At 42.0% G+C, this 23,729-nt stretch overlaps 1 long non-coding RNA gene across 1 annotated transcript in view; it reads right to left on the bottom strand.

Moving 5' to 3' along the window:
• Positions 1–641: 641 nt before the first annotated feature.
• LOC143269041 (uncharacterized) overlaps positions 642–23,729 on the bottom strand; it is a 42,455-nt gene continuing 19,367 nt past the window's right edge. The window contains exon 3 of the long non-coding RNA XR_013045345.1: positions 642–3,332. This is a non-coding gene — a long non-coding RNA (uncharacterized LOC143269041). The remainder of the gene's footprint in view (positions 3,333–23,729) is intronic.

Raw genomic sequence — 23,729 nt, 5'->3', positions numbered from 1 at the left:
CTCCTTTCCTTGTGAAATGGACCTCGGCGCTAGTTACAACGACCGTGCGAGGTAAACTTGGTGCAAGCAGCCAGACTGTTCAGCTGTTTAAGGGGATAGAGATGTCCGCACCCTGCTTTGATCCTTACCTAATGCGTATATAACACTGTACTCCATAAATGTGCATGATTATTGAGTCAACAAAATAAGAGAAAAAGAGAAACATAAACAGGAACAGCAAAAAAAAGACTCTGGGAGGTTTTAATACATACCAGTGAACAGGATCCACCTGGAATCCACCAGAGCAGACCTTCCACATCTGAGTCCTTTTAAATGTGTAGTCCTGCAAAGGAACTCCGGCTTGCAGAGCCAAGGCCTAGCTCCCGTGCCCGGGAAGCCTCCCCAGTTAGACTATTCTCCCTACCTGTACCTCACGGCACAAACTTCTCAAGAGACACCAGACACTGCATCCGCACAATTGCCTGAGTGTCTCCCGATCATTTCATGCCTGGAAGGTTTTACACAACCGTCTGTTGGCCTAGGACCCAACTATCTATGGTGTAGCCCACGGACCAATAAGCATCAGCCTCACCCAGCATCCTGGAAGCATAGTGTCTCGGGGCTTCTATTGCTGTGATGAAACACCATGACCAAAAAGCAAGTTGGGGAGGAAAGGGTTTATTTGGCTTACACTTCCACATTGCAGTCCATCAGTGGAGGAAGTTAGGACAGGAACTTAAACGGCAGGAATCGGGAGGCAGGAGCTGACGCAGAGGACATGTGGGGGTGCTGTTTAGTAGCTTGCTCCTCATGGCTTGCTCAGCTGCTTTCTTACAGAACCCAGGACCACCAGCCCAGGGATGGCACCACCCACCATGGGCTGGGCCCTCCCCCATCAATCACTAGTTAAGAAAAATCCTTACAGCTGGATCTTACGGCAGCATTTTCTCAACTCCTTTCCTCTCTAATGAGGCTCCCTCCTCTCTGGTGAGTGTAACTTGTGTCAAGTTGACATAAAACCAGCCAGCACCCATAAAGTCAAAATCGGCCCGTGCACAGACCACCAAGCTCCAATACTGTGGTCTGAGAAACCTTCTGAAGGCCTCACATTCAGGCTTCCAACATCACTCAGCTCCAGCATCTTCACCCCTGTCAACCTAAATAATAGAGATCGTCTAAAGAGTAATGACGCTCACTTGGGAACAGAATGGTTAGGCATATGGAAAGATGATGGACAGGAAGTTCTTAAAGACAAAATGGGGAGATTTCATAATGTATTTTGATACCATAATCTTTGTCCACAAGCATAAAAAAAAAAAAAAAAACAAAGATGATGCCCAGCCTGAGGTTGACTTGACCTTCACTAGGCTGCTGTTACCACAGAAGCAACATTTTGTATGAGGTTTCAGTGGTCCTTGTGCAAAATTGGGGTCCTGGGAAGCCATTCTGGATTATTACTATGAAGCCGTCATACTTACGAGAACCCTTTCTGCATAACTTTGTCTTATTGACACCAGTGACTCCATTTTGATTCTGGCAACTTCCACATGACCTTCTGCTTGAAAGAGTAAACTCTTTGGTCCTTGCAGTGTTTCCAGGTTTGTGTTGCTCATGGAGAAAAAACTCAGAAACAAGCCACACCAAGGAATTAGTGGAATAAGAGGAAGTCTTATTACAAAGACATAGTACACACCTTTAAGGTGAGTGTATTAGGGTTTCTATTGCTGTGAAAAGACACCATGACCATGGCAACTCTTACAAAGGCAAACATTTAATGGGGTGGCTTACAGTTCAGAGGTTCAGTTCATTATCATCATGGTGGGACATGTCAACGTGCAGGAAGGCACGGTGCTGGAGAAGGAGCTGGGATTGCTACAATTCGTGCAGGCAACAGGAAGTGAACTGAGGCGCTGGGCATAGTTTGAGCATATGTGAAACCTCAAAGCCCACCCCCACAGTGACACCTCCAATAAATTCACATCTACTCCGGCAAAGCCACACCTCCTAACCCAGCCACTCCCTATGGAGGTCATTTTCTTTCCAACCACCACAGTGAGTAAGAGCTTTTCCAAATGCCCTTTCTCCATCTCTCTGGGTTTGGGATAGCTCTTCTTATGAGAAAAAAAAAATTAACAGAAGGGAGGGTTATTCGTAAGTTAGACTGAAACAGGGAATTCCAGGAATGGATGAATATTTCTCCACTCCTGAAACCCTAAACCCCAACCCAACACACTTACTCTCTTGTTCTTACACGGGGTTCAGGCATGTGTAGTGGCTTCAGTGCATGATGGGAGCAGCCAATTTTATGAGCCTAATGACATGGAGACTCCATTAAAGTGCAGCCACACAATTGGTGGCTGGCTCAGCCCGCCATGTCGACCCAGCCGTTTTTGGAGGGCCTTAATTTTCCGCTCTTCGGTTGATAAGTCATGTTCTCCAGCTCCACGACTCCACCAGCCTCTCTTCAGCACTCCAGTGTGGTTCCTTCTTTTCCCTATCTAGCCCACCAGAAAACATCGCTCCCCATGTTTTCCTCGAACAAAACTCAGGCTGAGCAAAAATAGCCTCGCTGCCTGCTCCAGGATAGCTGGGCTCCCTAGGGCAAAAGCAACCATGAGCCAAAGAGCTTAGATATCGAGACTCAGACTTTGTCCATGGAACACAGCTTCAGGACCCTAATTTCACTACATCTAACACACCAAAAGCTGTGCTATCACGGTGAAGTGCTGTATGGACACAAAGCCACCTTGCAACATGGACCTTAACACCCCTTGTCCTGGCCCTGTGGCATATAAATACTAGAAGTTCTTTTTCTTTCTTTTGTTTTGAGACATTATTGGGATGTTCGCCCTTCCTACAGCAAATTTAATAAGCTCAGCTTTGTTCAGTTCCTACATTTTGTAAACAGTGAGCAGTCACTGTTATTAGGTTATTAGGGTAGGAACGCGGGTCCTGGTAGCCCTAACACGTGGGGCTGGGCCGTTCATGTTCAATGTGCCAATTAAAGGGCCCAAGTAATGATGAAAAACAGGGAAAGGGTGTTTACTCAATATGGTCATATTGGGAAGAGGAACAAAGGGGCTGAGTGACACCCCCTAAGACGTCCTTGGGGGTGATCACACGATGTTTAGGTGTGCACGACTAAGCAGCCTCTGCTGAGGTGTGGTCCTGGCCATCATTCACCCGTCGATATTCGGCCTTCAGTTTCTCCTTTCGGCTGTCAACACTGTGTGAAATCTCTTTCCAGCGGACAGTTTCCTCCTCTGGCCGGCACCAGGCTACAGCTTTTTCCTTCTCTCAGCGTGAGATTCCTGGGGAAATTCCAATTTCTTAGGGTCCATTGTTTCCATAGCCTGTCAGCCAAAGGGAGGGGGGTATACAAGTGTGTGTTTAGAATGTCTTTATTCCTTCCAGGAAGCCTGAAGCATATCCAACACACAATACCGCAATTATTTATCTGCGTGGTGGCCACTTCGCCACTCACTGCTCGGTCCTACGCACACAGACTCAGACACATCCTGCACTCGGTTCAGGAGGCCTTGACGAAACCCGAATAAGACTATGAAGAAGCACATTCTCGAAGGCAATTTAAATGCAGAAAGATGCCCCCTTGTGGCCTGCATCAGAGGAGCTGTGAATATTGACAGGAAGAAAGAACATGTGTCTTACGGTTGCTCCACACTGAGCTGCAGCCAAGAGGAAGCTGCGTCCTGTTCCTTTCCTCCTCTGCAATGCTCAATGCTGTTCCATCATCCATAGCTCAACCCCAAGTACGCACCACAGGCACATACACAGAGCCAGTGAACCTGGAGATCAACGAGAGAGAAGCCAGAGCCTGAGGCATGAGGCAAGAGGAAAAGCATTGAAGAGAAGAACTAAGAAGCAGGAAGTGTTGAGAGAGAGAGTGACCCCCAGGGAAGGCATTTCCCGTCAGCCTGGAGAAAAGAATCCAGCGCCCCTGCCCCCCTCCTGCCTGCCCCAGCAATGCCCTCCACTCCCTAAAGGCACTGTACTGATTCCCAGGAGAAGCCGGTTTCCTGAGCAGATGGTTCTGTAGCATTTGAGGGTGGAATGTAAGGCTTAAGCTGAAAGCCAAGGGCTATCTCATACATCCTGTGTATGCTTAGATAGCCATTGTTTGTCGTTGGTCGACCAATGTTTACGACGTATAAATATTTAAGTGTGCAATATACATAAGACCGGCTTGGCTATCTTAGTGTGGTACTGTTTCCATCCATCCACTATAAAGATTAGGTACTAGCCAAGAATGTCTCAAGTAAGAAGAATTACAGTGTTACAGGCTGCTGGCTGCAGAGGAAGGGCAGGATGTAGTGATGCACAGCTCCCCCATAAGGTGCCTTTCAAAGTAAGAGGACAGCAGAGACAGGAAAGGACAGAGCCGTGCTAAAAACATTCTTTAGCAGTACACAGTTACATTCCTAATACAGAGCAGAAACGAGTCCTCGTCCCAGAAGGTACACACGTGCGTGTTCTTAGCCCATACGTGGACATAATTTAAACATTCACCAAAGGTCAGACAGAAAAGTAAACTGAAGGGTATTCGGATAGTTTAATGTAACAGAGCGGTGGGTGACAACTTGCTGCCACATTTGCTATTAAGAGTAAATCTCACAAGTATGGTTTAAGTGGAAGAAACCAGAGCCAAATACTGACAGAATTAATATAAAGTGAGAGTCAGAGAAACAGCTCCTTGGGCAGTGGGCTAGATAAGAGTTCCTGCTTCCCAGTTTGATTGTGCATATATGGTTGTGCTATTTGTGAATTCAGGGGTTTATTTTGATATTTGTACTTGTGCATGTATATGTGAGTGCATGCTCTTGTATGCGTGCATGTGTGTGCATGTGTGTGCATACAACTATATATACATATATACACATATAACACACTTATGAAATGCTCTTAAAATGTAGGAGAGACTCCAGATGATAAATTAAGTTTTAAAGGGGAGAGTAAAAATGTAGAGATAGACTATGTGGATATAAATCATTTGTACTTTAATATATAAGATATTAGTGTTTTCTAACTATTTCGTACCCCTTAAATAAGTTAAACCCCATGAGGAAAAGGGTAGCACATACCCAGTCACATTTGTGTCTTCTGAATGCCCCCAAAGAATCACACAATGGCTGTTCAGGAAATACATACATAATAAAACATTTGAAGTCAGGTGATGGTGGCACACACCTTTGATCCCTGCACTTGGGAGGCAGAGGCAGGCACATTTCTGAGTTTGAGGACAGCCTGGTCTACAGAGTGAGTTCCAAGATAACCAGGGTTACACAGAGAAACCCTGTCTTGAAAAACCAAAAAAATAAATAAATAACATAAATAACATTTGAATGTTCTGTTAATAGCAAAGTTCCCTTTGATAGATATAGTGATTGAATAAATAAATGTATACCATGAAAAAAATTAATAATTACAGGGAAAAGGATTTTCTAGGTGGCTGTGGGATACTTAAGAGCAAGAACTAAGAAAAGGCAAACAAACCCACATGTGACCATATTGAGAGTGGATTTTTAGTGAAGTGACATTACCAGTTTGTCGCTATCTGAAAAATTGACCCCAAACATAGCAACTTACAACTATAATCATATATTTTTGCAACCGTTTCTGAGGCTTAGGATTGTGAAAGAGACTTAGCTTGGGGGTTCCATTTTGGGCCTTCTTTCCAGGGTGAGGTAAGAGGTAAGCTGATGTTGAAGGCCCTGAAGGCTTGGCTAAGGGTATGGGAGAGCTGTTGCCTGGAGCCTCAGTTCTGTCCCATGTGAGCCTCCCCGGGGAGATGGCTCCCAGCCTGCCCAAAGCAGCCATCGAAGAGGCAGCGTATGCAGAAGACACAATCACTTCATGACTTTGCCTCTAAAGCCACACACAGTCGCGGCTGTTCCATTCTGCCCTTTACATGGGAGTCATGAAGACCAGCCACACTCCGGTGGAAAGGAATTGGGTTCTGTCTTTTGAATCCACCAACAGAAAATTTGTGGACATGATTTAAACCAGTGGTCAACCTGTGGTTCGTGACCCCTTTGGGTGTCAAATGACCCTTTCACGGGCGTCACATATCAGAGATCCTGCCTATCAGATATTTACATTCTGATTCATAACTGTAGCAAAATTAACAGTTAATGAAGTAGCAATGAAATAATTTTATGGCTGGGGGTCACCACAGCATGAAGAACTGTATTAATGGGTCCCAGGATTACGAAGGATGAGAACCACGGCATTAAACCATCACAGTTCCCCATCTTCTGGGCACAAAGTATTTCTGTTCCTCCCACATATACAATTCTACTATCCTTCCCAATACTTGCCAAAGCCTCGAGCTTGTAGGTCTCAGATCCAAGCCCAGATGCCTGCTAAGCCAGGCCCTATGCAGGTGAGTTTCCTTGGGTATAGTTCCACAAGACACAGCCTCAAGTCGATTTTCTCTGTCAGAGTTCTGTGTGCTGGAGACACTGCCATCTGAAAAGTCTATCTCCCAACTATCACTTATCTATTACCTCAGCTCGTCCTCCCTCTTGCTCTGAGGCAGCCTCTTTGCCCTTCAGGCCTTTGAGCTTCCTGATCGTGTCTTCAACTTCCACCTGTAGGTGCACTGGCATTCCGGATAAGACATAATGTGCCCTGGGGATGCGAACTTGGATCTTTACGCTTGAACAGCAAGGGCTCTACCCATTAATCTCTCCAGCCTAATCGTCTATCACCGAGTAGCTGACCCATAAATCAATGATTTAAGGAAATGCACATTTATTATCTCAGTCTTGGTGGGACGGGAAAGCTGGGCTCTGCTGGGTATGTCTGACTTCTGAAGTGCAAAGTGCCATTGGGACTATTGTCCTCTCAAGGCCTGATTGGGGCTGGAAAATCTGCTCCAAAGATTGGTGTGACTGGTGGACTTGGGCCTCACCAAAGTGATCTCTGCATAGATTGTCCCTATGTTTTCATAACATTACAGTTGATTGCCTCCATGGTAAGGCAGCCAAGAGCAATTACGGTAGGAACTGGTGTCTTTTATGACCTAGTCTTAGAGGAGATATTTTGTCAACTCCTCTGTGCTCTGTTTGTCTCACAGAAAAACACTGATGAGATCTAGGAGTGGTAGATAAGAGTGTGAATCTATAAGTCTGGGGTCATCTATCAGGGGTCATCTTGGAGCCAGGGGAGTACAATAGTGACCCAGGATTAGAAGTTGGATGGAAGAAAACCACGAATGGTGTGGATGCTGGTACTGTCCCTTGCCCTGTGATCTTGAGCTATCAACAGTATTCCAGCATACCCTGAGAAGGGAAACAATGGCCATTGATTCCACCAGATTAACCATGATTCAATGATAATGACTAATCGACATACTGTATAAAGAATCCACTGAAATCCAGGCACTGCTGGTTTGTAGGAGAGGTCCCATTGATGCCCCATGAGCTTGGAAAGCATAATTCCTACTCCCAGCACCGTGCATGTGGTGGCTAATCTTGGTTGTCAGCTTCACTGCTTCTAGAATAAACTAAAAAACAAAACACAAGTTGTTGAACACTCCTGGGGGATTTTCTTTCTTTCTGAAGCAGGAACATCCACTCTAAATATGGGCAGTCCCTTTTGGTGGCAGCCCACATAAATGGACATGTAGTCGGAAGTTTTCTCCTGTCCCACCAGACCCCCTGCAGTCCCGCAGCCCTCTTATAAAATAATCACCCAGAAGCTTATATTAATTATAACTGCTTGGCCATTAGCTCAGGCTTATTACTGACTAGCTCTTACACTTAATTTAACCCATAATTCTTATTTATGTTTAGCCACGTGGCTTGGTACCTTTTCTCAGTTGTGCCTTCACATCTTGCTTCCTCTGTGTCTGGCTGGTGACACCTCACTCAGCCTTCCTCTTCCCAGAATTCTCCTTGTCTGCTTGCCCCACCCATACTTCCTGTCTGGCTACTGGCCAATCAGTGTTTCATTTATCAACCAATCAGAGCACCACATATTCACAGCATACAGAATGACATCCCACAGCATGGACATCGAAGAAGGAATCTTTGCTTTTCTGCCTCCTTGCCCTTCTTCTCCCTGTCAAGTCCATCCTCTTGCTATGGCATTCCTTCATGGCTGTTAGGACCTACTTCTTCAGGGTTCCAACACAGACTGAAGACCAGCAGCTCTGCAGGAGTCCTCCATGCCTTCAGTTCCAGACTGGGACTGAAGAAATCCAACCTTGTAGACTAAACGAAACAACTACAGGGTTCTCTCACCTTCTCCACTGTGAGACAGCCATTGTTAGACTACTGGATGGCTTCCTGTAACAATGTTGCTCCATGGTTACTTCTTCAGCTCCTGCCTTGGGTCCCCACTGTAGCTTTCCTGTGTTATGGATTCTAACCTATAAGCTAAAATAAAGCCATCCTCCCAAAGTTGTTTTTCGTTATCACAGCATTTATCACAGGAACCTAAAGCAAACTGGGAGAATCAACATGGAAAAAATCACTACTTTCCCCTAAGCCTTGGTTTTCTTAGCTTCAAATGGGCATACTAAATGCATTAATGAGCTTTTATTGCAATTCATATATGTACACACACACACACACATACACACATGCTCACACACACATCCTAGCAACTACTAATCAATTGATAAATAGTTACTATTGCAAATACCACCTGGCGTTTTATACAATGGTGAGTCACTGAGTTACTAGACATCTTGCAGCTTTGGGAATTTTTGTTTTATTTTGGTTTGGTTTGGTTTGATTTGTTTCAAGACAGAGTTTCTCTGTGTAGCCCTGGCTGTTCTGGAACTCACTCTATAGACCAGGCTGGCCTCGGACTCTCAAGTGCTAGGATTAAAGGCGTGCACCACCACCACAGGCCAGCTTTGGGAATTTTAAACTAATGAAAATGGTCCAACTCTCTCAGTGATCAGTGACTCACCAAACAGAAAACCTGTTAGCTTCTAACTCTAACCCAATCCCATCACCATCTTTCCTTGTAGTCTACTTTTCTGTTGCCGATAATTAAAGTCAAAGTGTACAAAAATGTTTACCATAGCTTCTTTCACTTTGTGTCTTTTAACAGAGACTTTGGCAGGGTCAGGTGTAGATGTAACCAATCGTATTATTAAAATAAGAAACACAGAGCCAAGGTAAAAGAGAAAAGCCGAGAGGTCAGAGCTCAGAGATAAAATCTTACCTCCTGCAGTGCTCCTAGCTTCCCCGAGAGAGGGAGGTACTTCCTGTGTCCCTGTTTAAATAATCTTTCTGTTCTGTCTTCTCATTGGTTGTAAACCCAACCACATGACTGCCTCATCACTGCCTGTAAGTACCGCCCTCCAGGTCTTAAAGGCGTATGTCTCCAATACTGGCTGTATCCCTGAACACACAGAAATCTACCTAGCTCTTCTAACCACCACGCTCTTACTATGGCTCTAATAGCTCTGACCCCAGGGCAACTTTATTTATTAACATAAAATTAAAATAACATTTCAGTACAAATAAAATATCACCACATTTCCCCTTTTTTATTTTAATAAAAAGAAAAAAGGCAAAAGGTTATAACTAACAAAAGAAAAACTATATACAAAAGTACAATAACTATATACAATATATACAAGTAACAAATACCTAAACGATGTCTAGTCCATTTGTATTTGACAAATCAGAGAAAATAATTTCCTTATCTATCCTATTTTAGTAAGTCCAAAATGTATCTAATTTATTTTTTATCATAATTAATCTTTAACTATAACTAACTAATCTTCAACTCCCTCAGAGACCCAAGAAGGAAATAATATTAGTTAACAAAAATAAAAACAGGAAGTGCACAAAAGCAACTTCCAAAAATTTTGTGAGTTGACAGAAACAGCCAGCTGCCTGGACAGTCACCTGAGGTTTCTCCACAGTGTTGGGGCATCATCTTCAGCCTATAGGCTTATGGTATCTGACAGATTTGTGAAGTAGGTTGTACACAAGGTCAACAGTTTAACCTCACACTGGGTGAGAGCAGTCCATGTACCAGAAACACCTGAATTCCACTAGTGTCATGTCATGATTCAGGATTTTAAATTCTGGAAATTGTTGATGGTTTTTTGAATTTAGCTGTCTATTTTTTTTGGCTGTGTATATATGGCTTCATCTAAGCATGCCCTTCTCCACATCCCTCTATTAAATGCCAGTCTACTATTGAGAGGCGTGAGCTTTTAGTTGCTGTTCCATTGCACAACAGAAGCCATCGGCCCACTGCCTGTTCAGCTGCCTTCAAAGAAAAGGGCACTGTACTTTTTTTAGATTGTGAAGGCCACTTTAGGGATGGTGCCATATTGTCCTGGCCTCAGAAGATGCCGTCTGATAAAGCCATAACCACACTTATTTTGGCAGGAATCGGTAGTCCTTTTTTTGTGTTTTGTCTGTCCATTTTTTTTGTTGATTTGAGGATACTTTGTTTTTCAGTGGCTAACTTTTGTCACAATGAAAATTAACTCCATATGCAGTTTCTTTAATGCCCATATTTTTTCTGAAGTAGATTGGTACTGTCAGGAGCCGACATGTCTCAAAAAAGAAAAATTTCTAAGTTATTAAAACATTTTAAATGCCATATTCGGTAGATTTCTGAAGGGTTTGAAGATGACCTGTCTAAAATATATCTGCTCAATTTTTAAAACATATCTAATATGACTACAATTTCTATTGTAATGTCTAATTACTAACTTTTATTTTTTTATATCCTAATAGTTGGTAATAATGTAAAGTATTTAAAACTAGTAATTGTCTTTTTTTTTTTTTTTTTTTTTTTTTTTAAAAACAAGAACCTTAAATCTAATCTCCTTTGTTTAGCCTTTTTTCTAACCCTTGACAACTTGTAACCAACCCCCCTAAACAATGAAAATTATCCCAGACCCAAAACCCATTAAAAGAACCAAAAAACCACCCGCCCCACACCACTTTTTTGGCAATGTGGGTGTCATATTTTTAAAATTGTTTCCTGCTGGGTATGGGCGAAGTTATCTTTATCCTGAAAGAAAAATTTAGGTTAATTGTCAAATTCTAGGAAAGGTAACTATATCCTTCATTATTATCTAGTCTGTGTATAATGCCCAAGTTCAGGGTTTATCTCAAGTCCTTATTTAAGTAGTCTCTGAGACTGGATCATCTCAGCTAGTCATCTCAAAATTGCTTTGAGCACCTTGTAGTTCAAAGCTGATCTGTAGATGATGTTTGTCAGTTTAGTGATATTATTATTGTCCACGTGGAATTGTTGTTGTTGTTGTTGTGGGGCCCCATCTTCTTTCCGGAGACTTTAGTTGATGTTAGGCCTGGCCGTGATTTTCTGCAGAAAACTGATAAGAGACTCGAACACAAAGACATATATATGCAGCTAACTGAAGCCTTTTTTCTAGAATTAGTTAGTACTCTATATGACCATTCATATCTTAACAAAGTTTAAAATGTATATATATATTAATCTTGTAAATTTTGATATAAAATTTATACTTTAAGAAAAGTTTAAAGAATCAGAATAGAATCAAAGAGTTGAGATTAGTAATAGAATAGTCCCTTAATTAATTTGGCTTTTGTCCTGTCCCATAGCAGAAAATGGCTCTTTTATTCTGTCATGATACAGGGAGTTTGTATTTTTATTTTAACAACATGTTTGAGTTTAAAGAAGGAGAGAGCCATTCTCCAACTCCAAAGTCAGCTTTAAATTTTAATTGAACTGGGACTATTAGAAAACCAATAGTGTTAAATCTTTAGAGAAAAGCAGAAACAAACATTTAAGAAGACATAAAATTTTTTAGATAATATATACCCATATGTCATATACTCCCATATACTCTGTTTCCTGGGATAGATGATTTGTCTCTTTTCTTTAGTTGTCTCATTTGTCTTGTGTCCTTTAGATTTCTTAACCTTCATTTTCCTAAAAGACAAAAACAAAAACCTTCCCCCAAGACTAATTTTGGGGATGTTTCTTTTTGGCAAGTTATTATCTGATTAAATGAAAAGACATGTGTTATAGGTACAAGTTAGTTTAAATTGGATGTTCATGCTGGTTGATGAACTATCACCTCCTCTAATTAAGAGGTTTTTCTTGTTCAAATCGAACCTTTATCAATTTTGATGGTACCCACAGCTTATCTTCTCCTGTAGAAACAAAAGCAAAACCTCGTCCCCAACGTAATACATACCCTGGTTTCCATTCTGAGGTCAGCACATCCTTAAAGTATATAGGCTGATTTAATTTTGTAGTTTTTTCTATTACCCAATGTCTCTCTGCAGCTGTTGTTCCTTTCTCATTGGCATTCAGAAAATTTAAAGTTAATAGAGCATTATGCAGTCTATTTCTGGGGGTTTTTGTTACTCCTTTTTGTTTATTTAGCATATCTTTTAGAGTTCTGTTTGACCTTTCTATAACTGCTTGACCTGTAGGATTATGTGGTATACCTGTAATATGTTTTATTTTGTAATAATCAAAAAACTGTTTCATTTTAACAGAGACATATGATGGAGCATTGTCAGTTTTGATTTGTGCAGGTATACCCATGATGGCCATAACTTTTAGCAAATGAGTGATTACAGAATCAGCTTTTTTAGAACTCAGAGCAGTTGTCCATTGAAATCCTGAATAAGTATCAATGGTGTGGTGTACATATTTCAATTTTCCAAATTCTGTAAAGTGAAACACATCTATCTGCCAGATTTTATTTTTCTGAATACCCTTTGGGTTACATCCTGCTGGTAATGGCGTTTGATTATAGAAAGAACAAGTAGGACATTTCTTTACTATTTTTTTGGCTTGTTGCCAGGTTATGGAAAAATCCTTTTTTAAACCTTTACTATTGACGTGATGTTTTTTATGAAATTCTGAGGCCTCCAGCACATTTCCTATCAATAATTTATCAATCTCATCATTGTCTTGTGCTAGAGGGCCTGGCAGACCAGTATGAGATCGGATGTGAGTTATATATAAAGGATGACTCCTTTTTTTGATTGTATCTTGTAATTGAATAAATAGTGAAGTTAATTCTGAAGCATCAGGGATAAATTTTGCAGTTTCAATATGTAATACCACTCTTTTAGCATACTGAGAGTCAGTTACTATGTTGAGAGGTTCTGAAAAATCCATTAATACCAACAGAATAGCATACAATTTTGATTTTTGCACTGAATTATAAGGACTTTGTACCACTTTACTTAAATTTTCTGATTTGTAACCTGCCTTTCCTTGTTTGTTGGCATCTGTATAAAATGTACGAACTCCAGATATGGGTTTTTGTCGTACAATTCGAGGCAAGATCCAATCAGCTCTCTTTATAAAATCAATTCTGTTGCTTTTGGGATATTTGCTGTTAATTTCTCTCAAAAAATTACTGCAAGCTCTTTGTCAAGGTTCACTTTCTGTCCATAATTTTTCAATGTCCTCCTTAGTTAAAGGTACGACAATTTCTGTTGGGTCTATTCCTGTTAACTGACGAAGTCTCAATTTTCCTTTCCAAATCAAGTCAGAGATTTTTTTCCCATAAGTTTTTAATTTTTTATTTGGTTTATTTGGTAAAAATATCTATTTTAATATAATATCTTCCCTCTGCATTAATATTTCAGTAGGGGAATGCCTAGAAGGTAAAATAACCAAAATGCAATCTAGCTTTGGATCAATACGATCCACGTGCCCTTCATGTACTTTCTTTTTTACCAAGGCCAATTCTTTCTCAGCTTCAGGTGATAATTTTCTTGGACTATTTAAGTCCTTGTCACCTTCTAAGGTTTTGAACAAATTAGTCAGTTCATCATTTTTTACCCCAACAATAGTTCGTAGATGAGAAATATCTCCAAATAATCTTTGAAAGTCATTAAGAGTCTGTAGTCTATCTCTCCTAATTTGCACCTTTTGGGGTCTAATTTTTTGTAGCTCTATTTTATATCCTAAATAATTAATAGAATCTCCTCTTTGTATTTTTTTAGGAGCAATTTGTAATCCCCAGCAAGGCAAAATTTTCTTTACTTCTTTAAACATTCTTTTTAAAGTATCTGCATTTGAGTCAGCTAGTAAAATATCATCCATATAATGATAAATTATAGATTTAGGAAATTTTTTACGTATCACTTCCAATGGCTGTTGTACAAAATATTGGCACAGAGTTGGGCTATTTAACATTCCCTGTGGGAGGACCCTCCATTGAAATCTTTTAACCGGTTGAGAATTATTATAAGTAGGCACTGTGAAAGCAAATCTTTCTCTGTCTTTTTCTTGTAAGGGTATTGAAAAGAAACAGTCTTTTAAATCAATAACTATGAGAGGCCATCCTTTTGGTAACAGAGTAGGCAAAGGAATTCCAGATTGTAGAGAGCCCATCGGCTGAATTACTTTGTTAATTGCTCTAAGGTCTGTTACCATTTTCCATTTACCAGATTTCTTTTTAATAACAAATACAGGAGAATTCCAAGGGCTGGTTGACTGTTCAATATGCTGAGCATTTAACTGTTCTTCTACCAGCTCTTCTAAAGCCTGGAGTTTCTCTGTTGTTAAAGGCCATTGTTGAACCCATACAGGCTTGTCTGTTAACCATTTTAAAGGTAGAGCTGTTGGTATTTTTGGAAGATTATCAGTTGTTGTGCCCTGTTTTTGTATAATATGGATGGCTGGTGACCACTCAAAATAATGTTTTTTAATATTTCTCTCAGAAACATGTGTTAGTTTATGATTTGTTTCTGAGATTGGAGGGATTTTAATCTGAGTATTCCATTGTTGCAACAAGTCTCGACCCCACAGGTTCATAGCTATGTTAGTGACATATGGTTTTAATTTTCCTCTCTGTCCTTCTGGACCTATACATTCCAGCCATCTTGCACTCTGTTTCACTCCAGATAATGTCCCAATTCCTAACAGTTGAACATTTACCTCCTGAAGAGGCCAAGCTGGATGCCAAAATTCTGGTGCAATTATGGTAATGTCCGCACCTGTGTCTACCAGACCAGACAACAAAACACCATTTATTTTTATCGTTAATTTTGGTCTCTGTTCATTAATAGAAGTTTGCCAAAAAATTTTCTTTATGTTTTCTCCTGAATTTTCTATTCTCTCTTTTTCATCATCCTGACCAGCATGATTTATTCCAATAGTCATTTGGTTATTTAATCGCTCAGAGCAGGGATTTCCTCTACAGCTGCAGGAAAGGTTTGAACTGGTTTTGCTATGGGGGCCTGCATGAGGCCCCTCCGGGAGTTTCCCGAAAACTGAGGCAAAGGATTACCCTGTCTGTCCTTTGTTGATCTACATTCGTTGGTCCAGTGTTTTCCCTTACCACACCTTCTGCATACTCCAGAAGGAAGGGGCCTTCTGTTGCCATTGTTCCTTGAAGAAACATTGCTTCTAGGAATGACCTGTTTACAGTCCCTTTTAAAATGTCCTTGCTTTCCACACCCAAAACATCTAACACTCCTCAAACCTTTTGAAATTACTTCTCCTACCCACGTATCATCATGCTCATCAACCTCAACATTAATTGTTTCTCTAATCCAATCTTCCAAAGGTGCAGATCTTGCCCTTAACGGCCTGATTATTCTTTTGCATGCTGCATTCGCATTCTCAAATGCCAAAGCTTCAATTATTGCCTTACTAGCTTCTGATCCTGAGACCATTCTGTTTACTGCTGAAGCCAGTCTTTCTAAAAAATCTGTGAAAGATTCTTTTGGGCCTTGCATAACCTTTGTGAATGACTCAGTTTTTTTTCCTGGTTCATCAACTCTGTCCCATGCATTCAAGGCTGCCATTCGACATAAAATTACGGTTTGAACATCATATAAACATTGTGTTTGTATTGAAGCATATTGGCCTTCTCCAATAAGCTGATCCTGACAAACTTGTATTCCTTTATCCCTCCATTGTGTTTCTACGTTTCTAGCTTCCTCCTTAAACCACGTTAAAAATTGAATTCTCTGGCTGGGTTCCAGAACAGCTTGTGCAAGGTCCCACCAGTCCTGTGGTATAATCCTATTATATGTTGACCAAGAGTTTAACATTTGCTTTACATATGGGGAATGCATGCCATAAGATACTATTGCCTCCTTAAACCTTTTAAAATCCATCAGTTCAATTGGAGCCCAGATATTTTGTGTAGCCATTTGATCAGGCATCTGCTGTACGGTTACAGGATAAATTAAGGATGACTGTGTGAAAACAGGCTTTCTTTCTGTAACCTTATGATCCAAACCTGAACCAACTTCACTGTTAAAATTAACAGGTTTTTCTAAAGCTGTTATCCTGGCACTTAAATCGACTATCTTTTTAAATAGTAAAATGAGAATAAGCATGGTGATAAACTGCATAATTCGATCAACATTAATATTCTCATATAGTTGTTCCATTGTCAGACTGCCTAAAATTTCAAAAACCCAATTTTCTTCCAATGTACACAGAAAACCCATTTTTTCCTTTATGACTTACCAAATCTGCGTAGAACAGTAGAAATCCGAGCGAATTTCAAAAGAGCCACCTAGTGTCCTAGGTGTGAATCCAGAGAGACAGAGAGAGAGAGAGACAGAAACAGAGAGACAGAGAGAAAGCAAGAGAGAAAGCAAAAGCGAAAACGAAATCGAAAGCGAAAGTGAAAGTGAAAGTGAAAGTGAAAGCGAAGGGGTAGCCGGCTAAAGCTTAAAGCCAGCCACTTGTTCCCTCTTGAGCCGAGTCAAGGCTTGGCTTTACAGGCAGGGGCCCTGTTTAGCAGGGCAGGCCTGAGCTGTTTGTAGCACTGGCTTTAAGCAAGCAGCTCACAGTCCAGCCTGAGCCCAAGCAGACCTGGGCCGGGGCTAGGGAGCCGGCTGCTCCGGCTAGGGAGCCGGCCCCAAGCAGTTTTTAATGGATTCTTGTCACGTTGGGCGCCAGATGTAGATGTAACCAATCGTATTATTAAAATAAGAAACACAGAGCCAAGGTAAAAGAGAAAAGCCGAGAGGTCAGAGCTCAGAGATAAAATCTTACCTCCTGCAGTGCTCCTAGCTTCCCCGAGAGAGGGAGGTACTTCCTGTGTCCCTGTTTAAATAATCTTTCTGTTCTGCCTTCTCATTGGTTGTAAACCCAACCACATGACTGCCTCATCACTGCCTGTAAGTACCGCCCTCCAGGTCTTAAAGGCGTATGTCTCCAATACTGGCTGTATCCCTGAACACACAGAAATCTACCTAGCTCTTCTAACCACCACGCTCTTACTATGGCTCTAATAGCTCTGACCCCAGGGCAACTTTATTTATTAACATAAAATTAAAATAACATTTCAGTACAAATAAAATATCACCACAGTCAGGCTATGGAGCTCATGCCAGACACTGTGAACTTTTGACAGAATTTGACCCGGGAGCTTGTTCTAGTGTGTCATCCCTGAGCGGTGACCAGAGGGTAGTAGCGGGAGGTCAGTGGCACTGAGTCAGGATCTGACGCTGTGCTGAGTGGAAGGTCACTGAGGGCCACAGTGGGCGGTGTTCAGAGATTCCTGAAGTTGTGGTGAGAGAAATGACGGACACTTAGCCAATCCCAGCTCCTCAGCTATAAATTGGAAGTGTTTACATGCATCTATTGCATTTGTCTCCACGGGGCTTCGTGGATGGTCAATCAAGGTAATGAAGTATCCCACAAACAGAAAATATATTATTAAAATAGCAAGCTTGTGTGAATCAGAATTTAGTAGCTTAGGGGTGTGTGTGTGTGTGGAGGGTTGTGTGATATGTGGTATGTGTGTGTGTGTGTGTGTGTGTGTGTGTGTGTGTGTGTGTGTGTTTCTAGAGATCCATCCGAGGGCCTTGGACATGGTAGACAAGAGCTTTCCCACCATGCCACAACCCTTGCTTTTGGTTTTGAATGCCAGAGTCTTGCTATATACCACAAGTTAACCTAGAACTCAGTATGTAGCCAGACTCACCTGAAACTCAGGATTGCCCCACCTTGCTTCCTGAGCACTAGGGTTACTGTGCCCAGCCAGTCCAGGAATTCTTAATAGACTTTTAAAACTTCCAAATGATGCCCTAAAATATCATGCCTTATTTCTATGATAAAGCAAAATTCATGTAGATATCAAATCATTATGGGGTTAGTCACAAATCTGAAACATTGATTCCTGTAGCTTGAGAGTTTTCTCTCCGGGTCCTGCCATGCCCCGGCAGTCTGAGAGCCCACTATAAAATAAACACACAGATGCTTATATTATTTAAACTGTTTGACCTAATGGCTCAGGCTTCTTGTTAACTGTTCTTATATTTTAAATTAACCCATTTCTATTAGTCTATAGGTTGCCACGTGGCTCATGGCTTACCAGTACCTTACATCTCGCTTGTCGTGGTGGCGGCTTGCAGTGTCTCTCTGACTCAGCCTTTCACTTCCCAGAATTCTCTTCTCTGCTTGTGCCGCCTATACTTCCTGCCTGGCTACTGGCCAATCAGCATTTTATTTATACAAAGCAATATCCACAACATCTGTCTTAGGGTTTCTATGGCTGTGAAGAGACACCATAACCACAGCAACTCTTATAAAGCAAAACATTTAATGGAGGCAGCAACTTACAGTTGCAGAGGTTCCGTCTATTATCATTATGGTGAGACACAGTGGTGTGCAGGCAGACATGGTGCTGGAGAGGTAGCTGAGAGTTCCACATCTTGCAGGCAACAGGAAGTGGACAAAAACACTGGGCAGTATCTTGAGCATAGATGAGTCCTCAAAGCCCGCCTCCACAGTGACACACTTCCTCCAGCAAGGCCACACCTCCTATGGTGCCACCCCCTTTGGGGACCATTTTCTTTCAAACCCCCACAGTGGCAAATGTCAATGCTTAAGGAACCTAGTGGGTAACTAGAATGGAAGGTGGAGAGGAATATGGCACCTCTAGAGCACAAACCCCCAGAGAGCTCGAGGAAATGACACCTTCTGGCCTTGCTGGTGCTCTATAGGAGCATGGATGGGACTTCCATCACTACTGGACAGCTAGAGAGCATTTCCACTACATCAGAACCACTTTGTGCCGTGCCGCAGAAGCAAGCTGATGCTGCTAGGGTCTTCTGGAAATTTACACACACTGCGTTCTGTTGAATGTGCCCTAGCTGAGGCTGGTTGCTTCCTCATGGTTGGAGAAGTATTACGTTGTTTTGCCTTATCCCAAGCTATGGGATCTTTGTATTATTTCACATAGACTTGTACAGTATTTGTACAGTGAGTTATATGTTAAATAGAGTGTACATGGAACTGGAGAAACAGCTCAAGGTTTAAGAATACTTACTGCTCGTGCAGAGGACCTGGGTTTGCTTCCCAGCATCCACATGGCAGCACAGAATCACCTATAACTCCAGTTCTGGGGCATTAGATACCATCTCTGACCACTGTGGGCACCAGGCAGGCACATGATACACATACATCCATATAGTCAATACGCTCATAAACATTCATTTATATACCTATGCTTACACTAATAAGAGAAAGGTTCCCAGAAGTCTTAGACCCAAGCAACAAAATCCATTTAACCTTAATCAGCCCTGTGTCTTCCACATGACACAACCTCAAAGTCTTGTCCCATTTAAAATTAATGAACATGGGGTACAATGTGGAAAGGTGTCTCGGCTTCTAAAAGAAAGGACCAAATAAACTAATCAATCCAAACAATCCGACGCTATGGTAGGCTTGTGTCCAGGTGACCTTCCCTGATCCTCCCACCAACCATCTTTTCATTAGCACCCGGGATATGGGCATGATCCTGGGACCCCCACTTCTTACAACTGAGCCCACAGAATATAGTTGTAAGAAAGAATCAGTTCCATTCTGTTTAACTAAGATCACTTCTGGGTGGCTCTCCGACAGTTGTAATTTTTTTTCTCTCCGTGTGTGTACTTGTTTCTCTGGGACAAGTGACTTGTGTGTACAGCTGTACCTGTGTGCAGGTGTGTATACGTGGAGGCCAGAACATAACCTCGGGTGTCATTCCTCAGTCACTGTTCACTTTGTTTTCTGAGACAAAGTCTGTCATTGACCTGAAGCTTGCCAAGCAGTCTAGGCTGACCAGTGACCCCTGGAGATCTTCCTGCTTCTGCTTCTCCAGCACTAAGATTTTCATGTATGGGCCACCACAAGTGGCTTTTAATGCACAGGACACCACACATGGCTTTTCATGTACAGGCCACCACACATGGCTTTTAATGTCATGGGTCTTAGAGAATTGAACTCAGGTCCTTATCTTTGGGTGGCAGGCAATTTACACAACAGAGCTATCACTCCAGACCAAAAACGTAGTAGTAGTAGTAATAATAATAATAATAATAATAATAATAATCTCTAACACTTGTCAGCAACCTTCTGAGCACACAGATAGGTCCTATCCTGTAGCTTGAATATCTTCCACTTTGGTTAGTGAAATGTGGCATCCGTAAGGGCACTCCACACTGCTAAACGGTGCTCTGAGTAATCTAATGCCATTAGCCTACGTCTCATTTATTTCCTCTATTATCTTCTTTTCCAATTTGCAACCACTGAGTAAATTATCACGGTATTTAACTTGTGGAGTTTTGTGAGCCGGAATTTTTTTTAAATATAAAATAAATTTAAATATTAAATAAATGTAAATATCACCAAACCAAAAGCCCTCTCAAAAACATCATAACACCCAATAAGTGGCAATGACCTAGCATGTCTATGCCTGTGAACATTGACCTCTGGAAATTGGAAAGCCATGCATTCCTAAAAGATGTACAATTGATATCATAAACTATGGCTCAGGCTGCCAGAAGTTTTTGTAAAGGTTTGGAAGGTTTCTTGGAAATATTTACACCAAAAAGGAGAAGAAAAAATAGAGGCTGATTAGAAAGTAAACAACTGGCTTACACAGTTGCTCTTACAAAGATGCATAAATTACCAACAGACTTCTTATAAAACACACACACACACACACACACACACACACACACACACACACACATCACATCAGAATGAAAACTTACAGGTCAAACATGAGTCCTACCTCAAACACAACAGTCAGAAACCATCACTTTTCGTGGTCCAGGGGTTCTGTAGCTTACGAAAGTTGTTGTGTTCAGTAACAAATTCGAACCTCCTCGAGACTGTGGGCGAGGTGCACGGCTTCTAGTGTTTTTGCCTGTTTCTGCCAAGCCAATTTTTAAGATTCGCCAATCTTCAGCAAAGCTTTAGCTGCCGCATCGCTAGATGGCGCTGAACCCGCTTGTGGAGGACCCGAGGAAGCCATCAGCATGGGACAACCCGAAACCGTAAAACAAGTTCCCCTCTCCTGGCTCTATTTAAAATGTCCATACTCAGAGACAGACATGGGTGAATCAAATATGCCGCTGTGCATATTTAAAACGAATTGAATTTAAAAAAAGAACGAAATAGTTAGAGAAGAGACTGCTAGCTCCGCGACTCTGGGTCCACCTTTGTCAGGAAGAAACCCAATCTCCGAACTCTAGAAGCCCCAGGAAGAAAACAGGAAGCAAACACATTGTGGACCCTCTTTGCAGATAAAGCCTGCCGTGGGTAATATTTGTGTAGAGACAATGGGGCCCTGGATAATAAAGGCTCGAGGAGGAGACGGTTTCCTAACGCGGAAATGCAAGGGGATAATACAGAATTAACCAAAGGAAATATGAGGGCTAAGAACACATGAATGCTCGGTGTCAGATCATAAAGTGGGTGGGGGTGGGGTGGGGACCAAGTGTTTCAGAACAGCAAACCATGGGGAGCAGAAAATGAACCTTTGAACAGAAGCCAGAGATTCGGAGCCGGAAGGAACCTTATACAGGAATAGAGCTGGCCCCGAAGATGAAATAATTTGACGAAATCCACTTTAGGGTGATAGTGGCAGCCCCGTGAGGAACCCTCGCTGTGACTAACTTTTGCTTTTTCCATCATGTGTACGTCTAGCTAAAAAAACCCTTAGCAGAGGGCTAAGGAAATGCATCGCAGGAGCCTCCCCTGGCCCTCCGCTCTCCTCTGCACACGCACGTGTTCATGGGCACACACATCCACCATTGTAACAATACAGGAAATTGAAGGAAGCCATCCGAAACCTTGGCGGTGCCCGGCCACTGCTGCCCCAGATAACGTATCAAATGGTAAGCTGGAAAGGAGCCCCGCTGGCATTCACACAGGAAGCCCGACTCGAGCTGCTGGCCCATGTGTAACAACCTGCCCCAGATCCACAAAGGAAGTCAGGACAAAAACACACGGGGGTAAAAAGACAGAAGTGGACGATCTTTTATTAAGGAAGAGGACTGATGGCGAGATGTTTAAGGGGGGGGGGGGGGCTGCTGACTGGGCAAGAAGTTTGGTAACTGTGGCATCCCTGTCTTGTCCAGCCCAGGGAAACAGCCTTTTGAGGCAGTTGTTCAGATAACTCCAGTCAAAGCCACATTTAATCTCAACTGCTCTTAATGGTTCTAATTACCATCCAATACATTTGGGTCTTGGGCTGATGAGAAGTGATAAAGTTTGTCCCTACATACAATACAAGCCTTGGGACAGGACAAGGGGCCCCACTGTTTTGAGCCTCTTACATCAAAATGGGATGGATTAACTATTGCCTCGCAGAATACTTTTCTTTTCAGAAAGGAGGTGAGTGTCGATGGCCTATGGCACTAAGGGACTCCATAAGCCCTTGGCTATTTCTCTCAGTTTAATTTTCTCTTTTGTCTCAATGGGATGGGCTTGGCCTCAAGAAAAGAAGAAAAAAAGAGCCGGGCGGTGGTGGTGCACGCCTTTAATCCCAGCACTTGGGAGGCAGAGGCAGGCGGATCTCTGTGAGTTCGAGGCCAGCCTGGGCTACCAAATGAGTTCCAGGAAAGGCACAAAGCTACATAGAGAAACCTTGTCTCGAAAAACCAAAAAAAAAAAAAAAAAAAAAAAAGAAGAAGAAGAAGAAAAAAAGAACGAAGTGCCTCATTTGCCTTGGGGACAGTTTGGAGGTCTCTTAAGACTAAGGGAGACACACACATCCATCTCAGAACTCACCGGATTCTTAAAAATGAAAATGACAAAAATCAGACCTATAACCTGGAGGTGTAGAGACAGGGGGGTCAGGAGTTCAAGGTCACCTTCTACTTCATGGAAAGTTCAAAGTCAGCAAGGTTATTTGAGACCTTGTCTCATCAAGCAAAGGCAAAAAAAATAAGATTTCAAATAGCTTTTTAAGGTAGATTAGTGATAAAGTGGTCCATCTCCTTTTATTCACAGAAGATAGACTCCACTGCAAGACCCCAGAGGGTGCCTGAAACCTCAGAAAGTGCAAACCCCATACACACTGCATGCTTTGGTTTTTTTCCTTCCTTCCTTCCTTCCTTCCTTCCTTCCTTCCTTCCTTCCTTCCTTCCTTCCTTCCTTCCTTCCTTCCTTCCTCCCTCCCTCCCTCCCTCCCTCCCTTCCTTTCCTTCCTTCTTTCTATCCTTCCTTCCTCCTCTCTCTTTTTTGAGACAGGTTTTCTCTGTGTAACAGCTCTGACTGTCCTGGAACTCACTTTGTAGGCCAGACTAGTCTCGAACTCTCACACTACCGGCCTCACCCTCCAGAGTGCTGGGATTAAAGGCATGTACCACCACTGCCTGTCTGGTATTTGTTGTTTTTTCTAAGCATACAGGCTTGTACAGCATCTTAGCATTTTAAAATGAATGAAAGGCTGCAAGTTAGTTTCTTATTTCAGAAGATATATCAGAGAAAAGAAAAAAAACTCCCAAACTATAATATGCATAACAAGTGATCATAATTAATAGTAT

Source organism: Peromyscus maniculatus, chromosome 17, assembly GCF_049852395.1.
Source record: "Peromyscus maniculatus bairdii isolate BWxNUB_F1_BW_parent chromosome 17, HU_Pman_BW_mat_3.1, whole genome shotgun sequence".
In the NCBI taxonomy this organism is placed as follows: Eukaryota; Metazoa; Chordata; class Mammalia; order Rodentia; family Cricetidae; genus Peromyscus; species Peromyscus maniculatus.
The sequence above is the reverse complement of the archived record's forward strand: the minus strand, read 5'-3'. Positions and strand labels throughout refer to the sequence as shown.